The following is a 12,663-nucleotide window of genomic DNA, read 5'->3' as shown; positions in this document are numbered from 1 at the left end:
TTAAAAACTTGATGTACGTAAAATGATGTAAAATAAATGTCTGCTTCTAGACAAAAGGAACCTAAGATGTACTTGGAACAATGGACGTGTGATATAATGCTATTAACTTGTCTTTATAATTTATGATATTAAATCATAAAAGATTGAAACGTGTCCACGATCTGTGTTTACAGCAAGATTGTTATTAACGTGCTGCAGTTCACATTCTATCAGTTGTAATTCTATGACCTATATCTAATGTGCAGCTTGATGTACTTGATGTTTCCTTTTGGCAACTGTGCAGACAACAAGACACGAAGACATTAGTCTCTAAAAAGAATTCAGCTTTGGTAAAACTGAACTGACTTTCTAAAAATGTCTCAGTGCAACAATCAGTTCACGTCAGATGGCAAAACTTAGAAATAGTTTTGAAACAGAGAGTAGGGCAGCATGTCGTTCAGTTGGTAAAACGGTTATAAACCCCAGAGTCAGTGTTTAACTCCTGGTTTCTCCTGACTACGTGTTGAGGTGATCTTGGACAAGATGCCAAACTTCCACAGTAGCACAGTGATCTACTACAGTCACCTATTGTTAATTTAGTGTGTGCTCGTAAATGATTCAAAGGTCAGGTCACTGACATGTTGGCTGTGGTTCTGTGTTGGTTGATGTGAGGTTCCTTTTCATCAAGCTACACAAGTACAGCGGTTATTTCAACATTGTGTCAGTTTACATGAATCATGTTTTTTTAATTTGACCTATTGGACGTCTACTTGTCTTCATGGAGACACAGCTGCAGTGTGTGAGAGTGTGTTGTTGTGGACTTTTTAACAGAGAGGTCACAGGAGGACGCCCTTTTGTCCTCCACAGGATCCCCCCAGGGCTTCGTTCTTTATTTACTTTAAATACAAAAGAATGTCACTGTCATCGTGGTGACCAAAATATCATCAGCTCTACAGATGGTTTAGTTACAGAGTCCCTTCTTAGTGACACAGTGACCACTCAGAACAAAATACAGACATGAGACAAAAATCAACAATTTCAGCTTTTATCTTTTTGTTTTTACATGTAGACACTAAACAATACAGAACATCATACGTCTTTCACCCAAAGTACTGGAACATTTGACTCATTCAATCAAAAATATAAATAAAACTTACTTAGTTTCAAAACTTGATTCTTTTTTATTAATTTCTCTCTAAATGATCAGACTAAATTTTTCTGTCTTCCTCTGAATTCATCCTGCTGCTGCTATTGTGGCTGAGATCCTCAATAAAAAGCACTAAGCAATGACTCTGACACACAACGATAAGAAACACAGACTGAGACTGAGGCAGCAGGTCTGACTGGTCCTGATGATACCAGGTGTTACACTGAGCCCTCATTACCACGGAACACGTGTCATCCACCAACCTTTGATCCCCTGTCCACACTTGTTGGCTGTAGGTTTGCTGTATCTGATCTGAGTCACCTCTCATTCAAGAACTTTACTAACTATTAACTAGCGGCTGTCTGATCAGGAGTGTTTGTATTTCTTGGTGTCAGTCAAGATTAGTCTGTGTTCACTGTGATGATGTGTCATCAGATCGATGGAACCAAGGTGAAGGTTGGTGTGAACAAGTTAATGGGACGGACATCTAACATGTGGATGCCTCTGCTGAAGTTTCAAAAACAGTGGTAAAGCTGCAATGAAAGTAGAAAATCATTGAGTTTTCTGTATCAATATGAGAAGATAGTTGGTCAGTGGACAGGAATTTATATATAAAGGTCAAAGGTTAAAGCATAAGGAATGAGTCACAGTAGGAGCCTGAGCAAGACTTCATTCTCCTTTTAGAAAAACTCAATTTGCTGTGGTATTAAATCTGCATATACTGTAACACAACTCCACTCACACAGTGTAGGTTGTTGCTTTAACACTTTAACACAATGTTGTAACTCATAAAGCTTAACATGAACTGTTCCATTTATTTTCACTATCGAGTCTAAAGATTTATGTAACATCATAAGTGAACACAGCAGGTGTAAACAGATGAAGATGATGATCAGGAAGCTCTATTCAGTCTTGAGGGCCATATGATACCTTGTGTGACGGGGCCTGCTGTGTTATTTTCCACCTTCTTTAATCTGAAGAAACATGAAGAGGCAGCACGCACACTTGAATTTATTAAAAATCTAAACCTTTCTTACCTTGTTGATGACATGCTTTTGCACATTAACAGTATATGTTTGCTGCTGTTTATTGTGCTGTTAATCTGAGTGAGTAACATAACTTGATTTGATATAGTGCCTGAAGAAACATTATGATTTTTCAGGTTTTTAATTTAAAGAAACCCTGAGAGCGGCACCAACGCTGGGCGGGGCAAAGTCTTACCAAAGAAAACTGGCAGAGTCACCAACAGAGAGACAGCAACAGTCAAACACAGGTAGCCACCCTGCTTGGGAGTGGGACTTCATTTAAGAAGGTGAGCTACTCAATTCTCTTTATGAGGGATATTCTCTAAACAGCGAATTGATTAATTCCTCTACTAATTCCTCTTTCTTCACTCTGCTTCTCTTTGGGTTGTGTTTCCATTGGATTCTTATGTTTGTGAGCGAGCTGCAGTTTTTGTTTTTGACATTTTTTTTTTTTTTTGGTGTTGCATTATGGTTTTAAGGAGATTTTACAGAGTCTGAATCTTTCTCTACTTGGTTTGTATAACGACGTGTAAAAAGTGGATCAATGTGATTTTAAACCAAATGTTAACTTTAAGAACCAGCTTATTATTGTAGTAATTAAGTACATGTAACTTAAGAGGTTCTTCTAAATACTGGATAAAACAAACTTGAAAAACTTCATGTGTTCATGTTGCCAATAATGAAGTTTGTAGGACACAGAGAAGCTGACTCCACTTACAGAGTGTAGGTTGTTGCTTCAACTTTATTTCAACATGATGTTGTAACTTATAAAACTTGACATGAACTGTTCCATTCATTTCCTCTGTTGAGTCTAAAGATTTATGCATCATCATTAGTCAACGTGTTATGAAGCAGCCTTTGACCTTTGTGACCTGAAGTTTTAGTGTGTTTCTCATGTGTAAAATCTTCCAGCTCACTAAAGCAAGCACAGATGAACTTTTCCAGATTTTACCCAGGTGGGCTGCAGGTGAGAACAGAAACGTGTGCTCATGTGTGAACACAGCAGGTAATTCTGCTGTGTGCTTTTTCTGTCACATATTGTCTGTTTAAACCTCCATAGAGCAGGGTGAAGGTATCACAATCCACCATTCAAACTAGACCTGATGATCAGAAACACAGAGGCCAAAATACAAACTCTTCATCAGCAGGAAGAATCAGAGATGAGTTATAAAAGTTCTGGACTGATGAGACTCAGATGTACCTCTACCAACATGATGGAAAGACCCAAGTGTGGAGGAGGAAATGATTTAGTAATGATCCACACAACCATATATGAAGCACGGTGGAGGTAGCGTCATGACCTTGTGCAACAAGAGCTTCATTATGCTGGACAATGTTCTAAAACGCTCTTCATCAGAGGACGGAACAACGACGTTAGTGCAGCAAATACACTGCCCATCCAAAAAAAACCTGGATTGAACTAAGCAAACAGGTAAGAACCTCCCATTGGATAATTAATGCATGGCTGATTATTTTTCAGCTGCCAAAAGGTTATTTAACCAGAACTGATGCAGTGAACTACTGAAACTGGAACTACTGAACTGTCCAATGGAAGAAGGTCATGTGGTCTGATGAGTCCAGATTTACCCTGTTCCAGAGCGATGGAGCATCAGGGTAAGAAGAGAGACAGGTGAAGTGATGCACCCATCATGTCTAGTTCCTACTGTACAAGTCTGTGGAGGCAGCGTTATGATCTGGGGTTGCTGCAGTTGGTCACGTCCAGGTTCAACAACATTATGTGTCCAAAGGATGAGTTCAGCTGACGACCTGAATGAACTTTTTTCTTCCTTTATGTCACGGTCATATTCTAAGATGATAATGTCAGGATTCATCAGACTCGTATTGTAAAATAGTGGTTCAGGGAGCAGGACACATCATTTGATGACTGTATGTTTGCCGGACTGTGCAGTTGGTTACTGTGGTTTTAAATATGTTTGGATTTATTGTAGTTGATATATTTGACACGTCTTTGTAAAATACATTAAAACTCTCTCCTCTTAACGTGATCAAGTTCATCGTCAGCTTGGGGAAAGTGCTGGATTTAAAATATTAACATATATGAAGTGTGTGTGTCTGGTATGACTGGTAAGTTGTTGTTAATGTTAATATATTTAGTGGGAGAACTGTGAATCATCCTCAGTATTTTACATTAAAATCTCTACATGTCATCTTTAGGTGTTCAGGACTATTACTGTTCTCTTTAATAACTTTTATACTTTTTATGTTGTTCTACTTTTTACTTTTTTCTTTTGAACTGGAGTCAGTGGGAGTCGTCGTTAAACTTCATATTAACTTTCCTCTTTCAATTATCTTCCTATTTCATCATACTTTGGTGCAGAAATGTAATTTAAATTTTCAACAGGTTTGTTAAATGAGTGCCACCTAAATAGAGCTCTATGAACCACCGATTTCTGATTCAGCCACTGTCTGTGTTACTGTCTGTGTTACTGTCTGTGTTAAGTCTCTTATAATCCAGTGTTTTTGCCGTCACCTGCCATCACTGCAGTTCTTGCAGTTGTCTACAAATGCTAGAATTGATGGTTTGATTCCAGATCCCCCCCATCAACTCCTAGCCACATCTCAAAGAGTCACTGGACAAGACATTTATCCCCATACCCTTAACATTCTCTGGCCTATCCATAAGAATTTCCCCAAGGGGATCAATAAAATATCAATTATTATTATTATGTCTTATTATATTCACATTATGATGAGCTTCATTATACATGTTAAAAGAAAATAAATTATTTAGACTTTAGAAGTTACTTAGAATTGACATAGTTTACTCACTTTTACTATTTATAAGATTTCTGCATTTTTTGCTGATCATAACTTCAAATTCAAGGAAATAAATTGGAGGAGATAAAGAAGACAAACTGTTTTCTACACCTTTGTGACGTGCATTGAAACCACCTTTTGCCACAACTACTGCTGCAAGTTTTTGTGGGTGTTTCCACCAACTTTGCACATCAAGAGAGTGAAACCTTTGTCTATTCGTCTTTGTACCATTCATCCTCCCATCAACTCTGACCAGTATCTGTGTCCCTGGTGAAGTAAAGCACCACCACAACATGATGCTGGCACCACCATGTTTTACAGTGGGGATGGTGTGTTCAGGGTGATGTGCAGTGTTAGCTTTCCACCTCACTTCGTGTTCTCCAGTTACCCCAGAGCACCTTCTTCCACATATTTGCTGTGTGCTCACACGACTTGTCATAAATTGCAAACTGGACTTCTTATGGTTTTCTTTCTATTTCCACTTCCCCATGAAGGACAGATTTGTGGTGAACACGACTACTAGTTGTCCTGGGGACAGAGTCTCCCACCTGAGCTGTGGATCTCTGCAGCTCCTTCAGAGATATCATGGGTGTTAGGAACTAACACACGGGCGAGGATAAATCAAAAGGTTATTTATTAACAAAGGTGCAGGGAACACAGGGATCTAACACAAAATACAAAATAATAAACCAACCAAAACATACAAAGTACCAACTAATAAAGCAATGCACAAACATACAAACTACAACTCACCAAAATAGGAATACAAAGTAACAAAAGAAAATCACTGCCCAAGGTAGGAGAACATTAACAAACGGACGAACCAACAGTACAAAGTATCAACTCAAAATGCTGCATAAACGCAGACAAAACAATTCAAACTTACAAACAAAAACAAAGAGGATCCTGACAAACGTACGAACAAACAGACTGACCAGATTGGTGGAGGATATGGCGCTAACAAGACAAGAACATGAGCACAGCAATGAACACCATGAATAACAACAAACCAGCAAAAACCAGAATACTGAGGGGTCCTTATAAAACAACAGGGACTGACAGGTGAAACGAGTCAGTAATCAGTCCGGAGAGTGGAGAGTGGAAAGTGGAGGAAGTGGCAGGAGAGTGAGCAATGAGCAAAAACAAAAACCAAACCCACAGACAGGGGCGAAGAGAGGAAGTGTAACAATGGGTCTCTTGGCTGCTTTTCTAGTAAATGTTCTCCCTGCCCCTTCTATCAGTTTAGGTGGACGGCCATGTCTTGGCAGGTTTTCAGTTGTGCCGTACTTCAGTTTCAGATTATGGATTCAACAGTTCTCTGTAAGATGTGAAAAGCTTGGAATATTTGTTTCCTGCCTGTTGGCGCAGCTGATTCCTGTTTTTGCCTTTTGCCCTTTTGTTTCCTAACCTTCACAGGACAGCTGTATTTATACTGGGATTACATTACACACTGATGGACTGATGGTTGTATGAGTAGAAAAGGGGGCTGAATACAAATGCGCACCACGCTTTTCAGATATCTAGTTGTAAAAACAAATTTAGAAAACCATTTATAATTTTCCGTCAACTGAACAATTATGTGAAATTTTTGTTGGTCTATCACATATTGTATAGTTAATAATATGTTATTATCTGTTAACTTACACATTTTGATTTGTGGTTAAATAATGACGAGAGGTCAGAACACTGAAATGTTTTAAACTGACAATGAACTTGTTTTATATGATAAAATTAAACAATTTAATTCATTCCCAAGAACTCAGATTTGGTAAGTATTGAAATCTTACTTATACAGCTGCCATCCCCCTCCCCTTTTCTTACCACTGTGCCTGAAGTCTTCAGCCCCCACAGCCAGGAAGCTGCCAATGCTGCCATAGGAATTCGGGATGTGTTCCTGCAGCCATGTGTCAGTAAAAAACATCTTACTTCACTCTCAATATTCCCGCTGGGTCAGCCTGGGTTTCAGGCTTTGAAAAACATTGACCCAACCAGAGCTACTGCAACACACAGCCACTTGATGTAGCAGTAAGTAAAAACATTTTAGTGCCCTTATAATGCCCCTTTGGGGCTTCAAAAACAGGTCCTTGAAGTCCCTAAAATGTGCCCGTCCACTGTCACACTAAAAAGCTGTGTGAGTGATCTAGATTGTAGATTAGAATAAACTACTTACTGTATAAGTAGATGAGAATAAACAAGTCTCACACGTCATCTCTGGGACATCCTGACTGTTCCGCTGTGTAATTAGTCCAAAGGGTTCTCCTGCTCCAGAGACTGAGAGAAGCTAACTTTTAGCAATACTATGCAGCTAATTGGGCTGCATTTAACAAACAAGGACAAAACTGTTTATAATGGTAACACTGGAAAGAGGCCCAGGTTTAAATCACAGAATTAGTCCATCTTTGAGCTTGATACAGAAAACCAAACAATCCCTTTTGAGCAAGATTTAGGCAACAGTGGAGAGGAAACTCTCTTCAGAGGAAGAACCCTCCAGCCGAACCAGGCTCATAATGGGCGGCCATCTGCCTCGACCGGTTGGGGTGAGTGGAAAGAGAAGAGAGAAAAGAACAGAACAACAACAAGCATCAAGAACATTGGGCAGATTAACTGGATTCTGGAGATGTACAGCTCCAGGCCGAGGATACCTGCAGAAAAGTACAGAGAGAGGGAGACAGAGAGGAGGAAACACAACTACAGGAGAGAGAAGACAAAGTTAATGACATGAAATGGTAGAATTTGAATGGATAGAGGAGAAAGGAGAGAGGAGAGGAGCTCAGTTTATCAGTAGAGGTCCCTCAGCAGACTAACGTATAGAGATGGTCCAGAGTCACCTGATCCATCTCTAACTATAAGCTTCATAAAAAAGGAAAGTTTGAAGTCTAGTCTTAAATGTAGAGAGGGTGTCTGCCTCCTGAACCTGAACTGGGAGCTGGTTCTACAGGAGAGGGGCTTGGTAGCTAAAGGCTCTGCCTCCCATTCTACATTTGGAAACTCTAGGAACCACAAGTAAGCTGGTGCTTCCCCCCGCGCTGGTGCTTCCCCCCGCGTTCTTATTTTGGCAGCTTCCTGTTTCCTCTTCCCAGTCTGATCACATGCACACACCTGATTGATTACACCTGGTTTCCCCCTCAGTATAAATACTGGCCTGCTCACCTGTTTCCCCTGCCAGATAGTCTGTTCTTTGTACCCGGACACTATCCCGCACGTTTCCTTGGGCTGTTTGTTTATCTTTTGGACTCTGTCTGTTCTGGACCCCGTCTCTTGCCTGACCCCCTGGTACTGTGAGTTCTGTTTATTCCCCGTCATTCCCCCTGCTCACGGTACCAGACCTGTACCATTTTGTCCATGTGCTCTCTGTTGGTCGGCCATCTTGGTTTCAAAGTCACTTCCGGTTTTCAACCAGACCACCATACTCACCCTGCACTGACTTACTCCCCTGTACCTTGGTTATTAATAAAACCCATGAAAACCTTCTCCTGTACCTTGTCTTATCTCTGGCCATGGAGTCCTTCCTGCAGCTCGTGACACTATTAATAATGAATTACAGTAGTCCAGTCTGGAAGTAACAAATGCATTTACTAGTTTTTCAGCATCACTTTGGGACAGGATGCTCCTAATTTTAACAATGTTTCTTAGGTGAAAAAAGGCAGTTCTAGAGATTGCTTTGATGTATGAAGTGAAGGAGATATCCTGATCAAAGATAACTCAGAGATTTCTTACAGTATTACTTGAGGCCAATACTAAGTCATCAATGGCGAGAACGTGATTAGACAAAGTGTCTCTGAGATTTTTAGGCCCAAACAGTATAACCTCTGTCTTGTCTGGATTTAGGAAAAGGAAATTGGAGGACATCCAGGTCTTTATGTCTTTTAAGCAGCTTGAAGTTTGACTAATTGATTAGTTTCTCCTGGTTTCATAGATAAATATAGCTGGGTTTCATCTGCATAACAATGGAAATTTATAGAGTGTTTCCTAATAATATTGCCTAAAGGGGACATATATAAAGTGAAAAGAATCGGTCCAAGCACAGATCCCTGTGGAACTCCATAGCTGACTTTGCTGTGCATGGAAGACTCATCATTAACGTGTACAAACTGAAATCTATCTGATAGATACGATTTAAACCACTCTAGTGCTGTTCCTTTGATTCCAATGACATGTTCCAGTCTGTGTAATAAAATGTTGTGATCTATAGTGTCGAATGCATCACTAAGATCTAACAAGACGAGTATAGAGAGTAGACCATTGTCTGATGCTAATAGAAGATCATTAGTGACCTTTACCAGTGCTGTTTCTGTACTATGATGTACTCTAAATCCTGACTGGAAATCTTCATACAAGTTATTACTGCGCAGGTGGTCATATAATTGCATGGAAACTACCTTTTCCAGAATTTTAGAGCTAAAGGGCAGATTGGATATTGGTCTATAATTCACTAAAACCCCTGAGTCCAGAGTAGGCTTTTTGAGTAGGGGCTTCACTACAGCAACCTTAAAAGCCTGTGGTACGTAGCCTATTTGTAAAGACAGATTGATCTGATCAAGTAGGGACGTGCTGATCAAAGGTAAGACATCTTACCTTTGATGGGGTCTAACAGACATGTTGATGGTTTAGAGGAATTAATTACTGAAATTAATTCAGAATGATCTAGATAGATAGATAGATACTTTATTGATCCCCAAGGGGAAATTTTGGTGTTGCAGCAGCCATTACCCAGAAAAAAATTTGAACATTAAGTAACATAATCTACACAACAATACACTTATTATTATTATTATTATTATTATTATTATTATTATTATTATTATTATTATTATTATTATTATTATTATTATTATTATTATTATTATTATTATCTCACAAGTTGTTCCCTCTCTGATTGTCCATTCTTGTATCATAGTCTGGGATTCTGAGTTATCAATCTTCATGCATTACATATTCAAACGTGTCTTTATTTATCTCATGTTCACATTTAGTTTATTGTCTTCCATGTTATTCCATAATAATAATAATAATGTATACTTTATTGATCCCCTTGGATCAACTACTACAGCGTTCGGTGTCTTGTCCAAGGACACCTCAGCAAATAGCCAGGAGGAACAGGGAATCTAACCACTCACCCTGGGGTTCATAGTCCACAGGGAGGAAGCAGTCTAAGTATGAGCGTGGTTTTACAAATGAATCTAGAGTTGCTGTACAATCCATACCATATGCAGGGAGGATCTGATCAATTTTTTCTCTAATAGTAAGTATAGTAATAGTAGATTTTATTTGTAAAGAAATTCATGAAGTCATTGCTGCTGAGAGATGAATACTAGGCTCAACCGAGCTATGACTCTTTGTCAGCCTGGCTACAGTGCTGAAAAGAAACCTAGGATTGTTCTTATTTGCCTCTATTAATGAGGAGTAATATGAAGTTCTAGCTTTACGAAGGGCTTTTTTATATATTATTAAACTATCTTTCCAGACTTGGAAATATTCATCTAAATTGGTGGAACGCCACCTCCTTTACGTGATTTCTGCTTTAAGCTACGGATTTGTGAATTGTACCATGGAGCTGAATTCCTCTGATTCACTAGCTTCTTTTTCAGAGGAGCAACAGTATCAGGTATTGTTCCAAGTGAAGCAGCAGTACTATTAACAAGATAGTCCAATTGTGCTGGAGTAACGTTGAAATAACTGCCTTCCTCTGTGTTGGTACATGGCTCTGAAATAAAAGATGGAATAAGTTCCTTAAATTTGTCAACAGCATTTTCACATAAACATCTACTGTAGTGAATCTTATCTGTAGGTTTAGTAAAGTTTGGTACTGTAAATTCAAATGTAATTAAGAAATGGTCAGATAAAAGAGGGTTTTGGGGAAAAACTATTAACTGATCAACTTCCACACCGTATGTCAGAATAAGATCAAGGGTGTGGTTAAAACAGTGAGTGGGCTTATTTACATTTTGGTTAAAACCAATGGAGACTAATCGTGAATTAAAGTCAGTGTTGAGTCAGTTATCATCAACATCTACATGGATATTAAAGTCACCCACTATAATGACTTTATCTGCACTAAGAACTAAATCAGATAGAAACTCTGAGAATTCAGTTAAAAACTCAGAGTAAGGGACAGGAGGACGGTACACAATAACAAACAGGACTGGTTTTTGATTTTTCCAGTTAGGATCAGAGAGGCTAAGAGTGAGGCTCTCAAATGAATTCAAACTATGTTTAGGTCTGGGGTTGATTAACAAACTTGAGTGGAAGATTGCTGCTCCTCCTCCACCCCGACCTGTGCTTCTAGGAACATGATAATTTATATGACTTGAGGGGGTTGACTCATTCAAACAGGCACACATACGAGCCTCTCCACTGGAGGTCTCCACGAGACCTCTCCATCAAAAACAAATAAATCCACAGTTTTTTCAGATCCCAAGAGGATGGACGATGAAGAGAGAATTTTGAGTTTGTGGTGAGCAGTGTCTGTGCTGTTTTGCTGTAGCCAGAAAAAACAAATGTCGACTGCGAGTGTTAGGCCGAGCAGGGATTGGTTCCCTGAGACTCGGCATACATCATTTCAAGCATGAACTTTGAATGGACTGCTCAGGACAAAAAGGACATGAAGGAGTGCACTTCTAACACACTTGGTGTGTGTCTGCATGCACCAGAGTCACATTTATGAACCAAAATGACCAAAAAGTGGTTGCATGATATGTGCACTTTAAAGTCAATGTAAAAACCCAAACTGATCTACAGCAAAAATTATTTGAAAAAGACAATATGACAATACAATACAATATGTACAGTACAATACAATGATGAAACCAGAATACTGAACCTAAACACTGTCAAAAATATTTAATGGTGTTTTCACAGTAATTGTGACCATAAAACTGCAGTTTTCCACAAGCTCAGTTTAGGTGAACGATCCACTGGATTTCATCCAGTGTCTCAGAAACTTTACAAAGTGTCCACCTTCTGTAAGGAGGAGAGGGACTGGAACTCAGACTGGACTAAAACCAGTAACAAATACTAAGAATATTAATGTGTAAAAACACAGCTCTATAATCAGTCATGTATTTGTCATAATCACAACTAATTTATCTGCTGCTCTAGTTCATCATACATCAGACTCGAAGTTTTCTTCACATTTCTTTATTTCTACTGACATATGTTCCAGGGATCAGTGTGTACAGTGGTAATACTGCTGTTGGTCTTTACGTGTTCCTGAGCAGAATAAATCAAATAAAAAATAAAAAACTTTTTGAACATCCCAAGTAACGACTCAGATCATAAGATAAAATAAGACAACAAGGGTGGACAGGGGTTCAAAGGTTGGTGGATGACACATGTTCCATGGAACAAGATTTATGAAACACATGGTTTCCTAACAATGTTATTCTGATTTCCCAACCGTCCTCAGTATCTCTGTGTCTATAAAACAGCAGCTGATTCTCAGTGTGAACATCAGGATTCAGCTGATTCCTACAGACAAACACCGACCGTCTACTCACACGTAAGTCTGCAGCTACTTTTTCATTTTTATCATCTGACACTTGATAAATATGGGTTCTGTAGCCATGCTGACATATTAAAATTAGCTACTGACTGATTTTTATTCAGTTTTTGTTAATAATTAAAATCATTTGACATTGTGTGAAAGGGCATGTTTTGTATGTACGACTGATCTGCAGATTCTCTTTTGATTCTTTTTTTTTCTCTATTTTAAAAACAGCAGAGTCAGAAAGTTCA

Source organism: Anabas testudineus, chromosome 9 (assembly GCF_900324465.2).
Source record: "Anabas testudineus chromosome 9, fAnaTes1.2, whole genome shotgun sequence".
Classification (NCBI taxonomy): Eukaryota; Metazoa; Chordata; class Actinopteri; order Anabantiformes; family Anabantidae; genus Anabas; species Anabas testudineus.
Note: the sequence above shows the minus strand (reverse complement) of the source record.